At 36.2% G+C, this 8,437-nt stretch overlaps 1 pseudogene; it reads left to right on the top strand.

Moving 5' to 3' along the window:
* The first annotated feature begins 2,006 nt into the window (after positions 1–2,006).
* Positions 2,007–5,484, top strand: LOC118500954 (annotated as a pseudogene).
* Positions 5,485–8,437: the final 2,953 nt, after the last annotated feature.

Here is an 8,437-nt window from a genome sequence, read left to right as displayed (position 1 = left end):
TAAAAATCAGAATAAGGAAGGGGTGCCAGCAGGAGTCTTGCTCTGAACCTTGCTGTAAAGGCAACATGACTTTTTATGAAACAAGGTGATAGTATATCCTCATACATACAGTGAGTTCATAAGTGGTTAAGTAACTTGGCCAATGTCACACAACTAATTTTACATTAAATTAAGAATCAGAAACTAACCAGGGTATAAACAAATTTAAGTTTCACTTAAAATTTTCAGGATTAAAATGAGAATCTTTTACATAGGTACCTATTCCAGATGTAAACATTACAACAACACAAAATTGTAAGGTGTGATTATTATTCAACTGCTGCATAATAAATGTGGGAATGGTGTTTGATGTATTTTTAAACTTTGGCCATTAGAGAATTTCAGGGGCCTGGAGTCAATGATTTGTAAAATAATACAGGATGCTGCTGTGCTTATTTCATGTGATGTGAAATGGCACAGGAGCATTCACACAAATTCCGCTAGCTTCATTGGTAGTGCTTTTGGTGTTTATATCCTGCTCCAGTGCTGAGGTCCAGGGAAGCAATTCAATGATTATATTTCTTGAAGTTTCACCACTAAAAACAAAATTGAACTGAGCATATGCACTCATGATTTATTCACTTGGCTTTTGCCAATAAGGTATTAAAGCTATTTCTTTGGTCATGAAATGTTATACCCCCCAAACAAATTTACCAAGCTGAGAAATACACAGAATAACCTTAATAGTATAATTTTCATCCAAGAATTTTCCATTAACAGTATTTCTTAAAGCTTTTTGTCAAATATAGTTTTAATAATGCAATCAGCCCTCTCTTAATTGTTTTATTGGAGGGGGAGAGAGGTAGGGAGAGGGATGTTAGAGTTTTCTGCTTTTTCAAATATTGGATTTTCATCAGGTATTGAGTGCTGATTTTTAAAGACTTAAGGGAAAATAAAATACATTGACATCATCTTAAACAGTGTTTACTCTCTGGTGTGTTGGTAACTAACCCACCTGTGTCAATTGCTTCAAGGTTTCTCAAAGGCATCAATCTCTAGCACTCTCTGGAGGCCAGGTGGGGATGATGGTGCCTGAGGGAATGCTAGAGAAACTTTGTTCTCAACAGAAGGGAAATAGGGATCCCATTTAACTTCTTTTACTGTAAAATATGAATTATATTATGAATCATATCATTGGATGATTTTATAAATATGAATCAAGCTATGTATTTAAAAATAATTCACCATCTATTATGTGCTATTCAAGTGTAAGACATTTTAAAAGCATTATATGGATTTTTTTTATATTTTCTATTTGCTCTGAATCTTAATCTTTGAAAAAGAAAAACATGAAACAAAGTAGACAAAGTTATATCACAGAGTTAATGTGTCACTGTTCCAAAATGTCTCGGAGCACCCAACAGTAATGTAAGTGAAGCAGACTCTTGGAAACACACCAAAAATGGAAAGGTAGAGAGGAGCAGGCTTCTCTCACCCAGACTTGGGGCCAGGGCCCATTCCAAGAATGTTTGCTGTCTTTTTATTCATCTCTGGGGCTCACTGCAGTTTGATGTTACCAAATTTCATGAAAGGGATCAAAATATTTATCTATGAATAATTCTTTAAAAGTTTATTTGGGAGATTTTATGTAAAAATCACAACTTGCTGAAATTCCAGCATAAGAGTAATTAAACACAAGGACCCTTCTGCAATTTTTCATAGCAAACTTCATGTTTATAGCAACTTTGTAAATTTTTATTACAGGTACTGTTGGAAGAATTTCTCCCTTGAAACTATCAACAAAACTCTAGAATTCTGTAGTTGAATGTACTCTTTACATATGACAGTTATTTCACACTCTATAAGAGTGTCATTTTATTAAAGTATGTAAATTCACAAAATGTGGTTTCAACCCCAACATTTCTACCACAGAATGTTTCTTCTTATGGGAAGATGGAAAAATTAAAAATCATTAAGTATATTTAAAAATTTTCTAGGCATTGATTTAGAGAGCGCCTGCTAGAACGATGGCAAAAGGAAACATAGATGAGAGGTATATGGCTTTTAGTGCCCATAGCCACTTGAAGGATAGGGAACCCTCCTTTGGCCACACAAAACATAACAGTAGCTTTAAAAAGAGGCCAAGCAACTGTGACATGGAACCCCATCCTTCTATTCTTCATGACCCATGAGTTAGCATGAATGTAAAGGCAATGGGAATGGTTGACAAGACTTGGTGACTTGTTAATTTTTGTCCTGTCATAATTTTTTTCTTAAGCCATTGATCAATTTTTATTTTAGAATAGTTTTGCATTTACAGAAAAGTTGCAAAAGTATTACAGAGCGTTCCAAATACCTGAACTTAGTTATCCCTAATGTTTTATTGCTACAGTGCATTTGTCACACTAATAAACCAGGGTTCATACATTGTTGTTATTTGAAGTCCACACTTCATTGAGATTTCCTTAGTTTTCACCTAATATCCTTGCATGTTATGTGGTTTGGGAAAGGAGTGCACAAAGCTAAAACATAATTTGCTTTACATTATATCAAAAGTACACAATAGCAGTGTGAATCATTACTCATGATGTTAACTTTGTTTATGTGGTTGAAGTAGTGTTTTTCAGATTTCTCTACTGTAAAGTTACTCATTTTTTCCTTCTTTCCAAACTTTATTCATTGGAAAGAAGTTCCCATGAGCAATCAACACTTCATGAACGGGAGTAATACACCATCTCCTCAAAAGGGGAGAATCTATGTAAATTGTTTGGATTTTTTATGAGAGTTTTCTGTTCATATGTATTTAGTCAATCATGTATTTATATCAATATGGGATCATAGAATTTTATTTATTTATTTTTCTTTTTTATTGTTATTCAAGTTCGTTATTCAAGCACAGTTGTCTCCATTTTCTACCCCTCACTGTGCCTCACCTCAGCCATCCCCACCTCCCACCCTTGATCCTACCTGCCTTTGGCTTTGTCCAAGGGACCATAGAATGTTATTTCACACTTTGGGGTATAGTATAACACTAGCTTATTGATTTTTTTGCTCAAATTCTTCTAGCTTTAGACACTGGGGGCTCTTTCAGTTGCCTCCTGTGCTCTTTAACACATCTCCATCAGTTTGTGGTTTTGGCCACATTCTCACTTTTCGACGCTGCAAGATCACCCAGGCTCATTTTGTATATTCCCCATCCTAACCCTCAAATGAGCCATTTCTCCATGAAGCTTTGATTCATCTTATTGGAACATGGTATTAGAAAGTGGGCTATGAGTGAAAAGTGTGTTTGTTGCCACAGGTGTGTCATTGCTTCCAAATTCTGAGCAGACAAAATTAGGAAGATATATGACTTCATATTAACCTATGTACACACATATCTGTAATATTTCCATATATAACCATCTGGAGATATATCTCTCTCTCCTACTATATCCTACATATATAGACATCCTACTATATATAGCTTGGCTTTCAGCTTGGCTTCTTTCACTTTGAAATATATATTAAAGACTCATCAATATTGTGTTAATTAAAAGTCCATTCCTTTTTATCACTAAATAATATTCTATTCTGTGCAGGTTCCACTGTTTTGTTTCTTCATTAAAGTATTAAAGGGCATTATGTGGCTGTCACTCTGGAATCTCATGGAGCAGAGTTTGCACAGCACTCTGCACAGCCGCAGTGACTGCCTGCAAGCTGGTGCTGGTCAGACACTGTGAGAGCACATGGAACCTGAAGAACCATTTTTACAGCTAGTACAATGCCAACCTGACCCCAGCAGGGTATGAGAAGGCAAAACACAGCAAGCAGGTATTGCAAGATGTCGGCTATTAGTTTGACATCAGCTTTAGCTCAGTGCAGAGGACAGAATTCAGACTCTCTGGACTGTACTGAGTGCCATCAACCAAATGTGGCTGCCGCTAGTAAGGACTTGGTGCCTCAATGAGCCACACAATGGAGTTCTGACTGGCATTAATAAAGCAGAAACTTCTGTCAAGCATGGAAAGACCCTAGTAAAGATCTTGAGGCTCTCCTATGATGTCCCACCACCTCCACTGGCACCCGACCATCCTTCTACAACAACATTACTAAGGATCACAGGTATGCAGACATCACTGAAGATCTTCCTATGAGAATCTGAAGTATAGTATCACCAGAGCTCTGCCTTTGTGGAATGGAGAAATAGTTCCCCAGAGCGAGGAGAGGAAACAAGTACTGATTGCAGACCAGGGCACAGCATTGTGGGCATCATCAAGCACTGGAGGATCTCTCTGAAGAGGCTCTTTCAGAGCTGATCCTGAACCTGCCAAGTTGTATTCCCATTGTCTATGAATTGCCAGAAACATAAAGCCAATCAAGAACATGCAGTTTCTGGTGGATGATGAGACCTGCATAGAGCCATGGAGGGTGTGGCTGCCCAGGGCAAGGTCAAGAAGTGAAGGCAAGCAGGGAGCCTAGTTTACCAAGGACACCCTCCCTGTCCATCTCATTCTTCTGTATCTCTCCTCTACATGTGCCACACTGACCACATCTGTAGGCCTTTTAGGTTGTAGCTGTAGATAGAGACCAGTGGCCCTCAATTTTCTTTTAGCCATTTGGTCTCTTGCACCCACTCCATCATGCAGTCTCTTTAGAATGGCACCTCTGGGGTGTGGGCTCTCAATCCAAGCCAAGTAAATACTTTTATCCAAGAAAGTGAAGACTCTTTTATCAAAGAGAGCTGAGATGTAGTAACTCAAGTTTTTGCTAGAGCTTTATTCCTAAGTATTTGCTTGACTAGGGACACAGGGAAGAGACTTGCTAAGGTGTGACCAATGAGGAGAAGCAAGAGAACCTATTTGTGTTCCCTGGGAGCCAGTCCTATGTTATTCTGCACTCAGGTGACTGACTGGGGGCTCTAGCCAGTATGGTGAAGATGAATGCACGGTGATTCAAACAAGCATCTTCTCTCTGACCCCAGAAAAGCTGACTCCAGAAGAACGGGATAAATCTTGAATGATTACATGTTGTATTTACCTTATATATGTATATAACAAAACAAAAACCTTTCTGGGGTTTCTAGCTGTGGTTGAAGTATTCCCATCCATGCTCATCACAAAACAAGCCATTTGTCCCACCAAGATGAAATAAACCCATTAGCTGGTAAGGTGTAGGAGTTCACCCTGCTATGTGCTTTAGAATCCTCCCTTGCCTTATTGGTTTATAGCAGTGCAATGTCTCTTGACCACATCCAAGTGTATCACTCTGTCTGATTTCTGAATCATGTTCCGGCTGCTTGGCCCTGCTAAGTGGGCCCAGCACTCGATTTGAGCATAACTGATAAATCATTTTCCCAGATCAGTATAACAAAAGAGTGATGTGCAATGTAAAAAAAAAATGATATGATTGTTGCTTCCAAGGTTTGGCAAGCATGAACAAAGCTGATATGAGCATTTACCTGCAGGCTTTTGTGTGGACATAGTTTTCTATTCAGGTGAATAAATACCTAGAAGTAAAAATGCTTAATTATATAGCGACCACTTATCTTTGTAAGAAATTGCCAAAATGTCTTTCATTTCCACTAGTAATTAATAGGAATTCTGGTAGCTCTATGTATTGTCAAACTTTTGGATTTTAAGATTCTAATAGATTGGCAGTTGAATTCATCAATGTACATAGATGAATGTGCTTTAATGTACATATCCATAGTAAGAACTATTGCATATCTTTCATTTGATCATTTACCCATCCATATATCTTCAGGGTTTGGTGTCTGTTCAGAGCTTCTGCTCATTTATTTATTGAGGCTTTTTGTTTTCTTATAATTTAATGTTAAGAGCTTTTTTTATATTCTGGATACAAATATTCAAATATGTGTTTTACAAACACTTCTTTCAGTTTGCAGCTTGTATATTCATTCTCTTCATATTTCTTTTAAAGCAAACAGTTTTTATATGAAAATAAGTTTAAAATTTAAGTTTAAACTTAACATTTTAAGTTTATGCTTAAGTTTAAGCGTAAGTTTATGTTCATGAATTATGCTTTAAGTTTTGTACCAGTAACTCATTTTGAATCCCAGCACATAAATATTTTCTCCTATGTTTTCTTCTAAGACTTTAATAGTTTTGCATTTTACATTTGGGTCTCTGACCCATTTTGAGTCAAGTTTTGTGTAAAGTATGAGGTCACTGTTCAGGTTCGTTGTTTTGCATATGCGAAAGTCCAATTGTTAAAAAGATCCTTTTTCTATTGAATTACAGTTGTGTCATTATCAATAATTAGTTGACTGTACTTCTGAGTCTATTTGGGCCTCTCTATTCTGTTTCATTGATTAGCTTGTCTATTTTTTTTTTGCCAAAAAATGCTGTCTTGATAACAGTGTCTTTAAGATAAATTGTTCTTTTTTATTCTTGTTTATTCTATTACAGTTGTTCCATTTTTCCTCCTTTGCCCTCCTCCATCCCACCCACTCCTGTTCCTGCAGTCTGTCCCCATACCTTTGTCCATGTCCATGGGTCATTTATATGTGTTCTTTGGCTACCCCCTTTTCCCCCATTCCCACCCTCCTCCCTTTCTCTGGCAGCTGACAGTCTGTTCCCTGTTTGCATGTGTCTGGTCCTGTTTGCTTGTTAGTTTATTTTATTCATTAGATTCCTCTTATAAGTGAGATCATATGGTATCTTTCTTTCACAGAATAGCTTATTTCCCTTAGCATAATAGTCTCCAGTTCCATCCATGCTGTCACAAAGGTTAGGAATTCCTTCTTCTTTCTTTCTGCTGAGTAGTATTCCATTATGTAGATGCACCACAGTTTTTTAATCCATTCATCTACTGATGGACACTTAGGCTGTGTCCAACACTTGGCTATTGTAAATATGGTGCAGCAAACATCAGGGTGCATAAGTTCTTTTGAACTGATAACTTGGGATTCTAAGGGTATATTCCCTAAAAATTTTTTAAAAATTATTTTTTTGAGGAAATTCCATACTGTTTTTCACAGTGACTGTACCAATCTGCATTCCCACCAACCAACAGTGTACTAGGGTTCCCTTTTCTACACCGCTCTGCCACACTTGTTTGTTGATTGATTAATGATGGTCATTCCACTGGTGTGAGGTGATATCTCATGGTGGGTTTAATTTACATCTCTCTGATGGCTAATGATGCTAAGTATTTTTTCACATGTTTATGGGCCCTCTGTATGTCCTCCTTGGAGAAGTGTTTATTTAGGTCCTCTCCCCATTTTTTAATTGGATTGTTGGTCTTCCTGTTTTTGAATCAGGTGAATTCTTTATATATTTTGGAGACTAAACCCTTGTCTCATGTATCATTGGCAAATATTTTCCCCCATATTCATCAGTTCTATTTCCATTTTGATGATGGTTTCTTTAGCCGTACAGAAGCTTTTTAATTTGATGTAGTCCCATTTGTTCATTTTTTTCCTTTATTTCTCTTGCCTTAAAAATATGTCATCAAAATATTGCTATGTGAGATATACAATATTTTACTGCCTATGTTTTCCTCTAAGACTCTTATGGTATCATGACTTATATTTAAGTCATCAAGTTTTAAGAATGGGAGTATGTATTCCAAGTCCTTTACATGTTGGAGCTGAAACCAGAAGCTTCATTACATTAACTTTTGCACATCTTCACCTTGATATTATTTAACACATGTTCACACCAAATTGTATTCTACATTATACTGCCATCTTCTATTTTTTAATATTTTAATTTATAATGATATTTCATATTATCTTAAATCATCCTTGTATCTGAGACAGTAAGGTAGAACTAATTAATAAATCCTTGTTTTTCTAAAACAAATGAAGACATAGATAAAGCAGCTGATTTATCTGGGTTTATATAGTCAGAAAGTTGTAGAAATAAGTCATCCCTATAGAAGACTGAAATCCTATCTTTTCAGATGTGTGAGAAAAATAACTTATTATAAAATCTTCTAAACTCATTATGCCATGACAAATAAATTCTAATTTAAAAATAAACTGAAGTAAAAGTTCTCAAGTCTTACAAAGAAGTAGTACCATTTATAGTTACAACCCACATATAATCATTTGGCTTTTCACTAAGTTTATTCTGTGGCTACAGCACCAAGTTAAACATAATCACATAGGTTAAATTTTTAAGGGGTTAATGGAAATAATCACCATTGGTTTACATTGGCAAAAATCCATTTATTATTTACAATGTTTAATGTTTCCCAATTCTGAATTTATTCTCTGGTGTTTATATATAGATTGCTGGCTGAAATTTTGAGGCTTAAATTCAGATCTTGGCAATATTTGCAGAGTAACTAGACTCATATCACATTAGTAATTTTGAGCCCCGAAGTGCCTAGATGTTATAGCTTTAGTATAGAATTAAGGAATAAAGAACTTTGTGTATGGTCCTAATTCATCATGGCATTGCTTTGGCCCAACTGTAGGAGTTGTGTCCAATTAGCACTTGACCCAGAG

Source organism: Phyllostomus discolor, chromosome 5, assembly GCF_004126475.2.
Source record: "Phyllostomus discolor isolate MPI-MPIP mPhyDis1 chromosome 5, mPhyDis1.pri.v3, whole genome shotgun sequence".
In the NCBI taxonomy this organism is placed as follows: domain Eukaryota; kingdom Metazoa; phylum Chordata; class Mammalia; order Chiroptera; family Phyllostomidae; genus Phyllostomus; species Phyllostomus discolor.
This window is presented reverse-complemented; position numbering and strand designations above follow the sequence as displayed.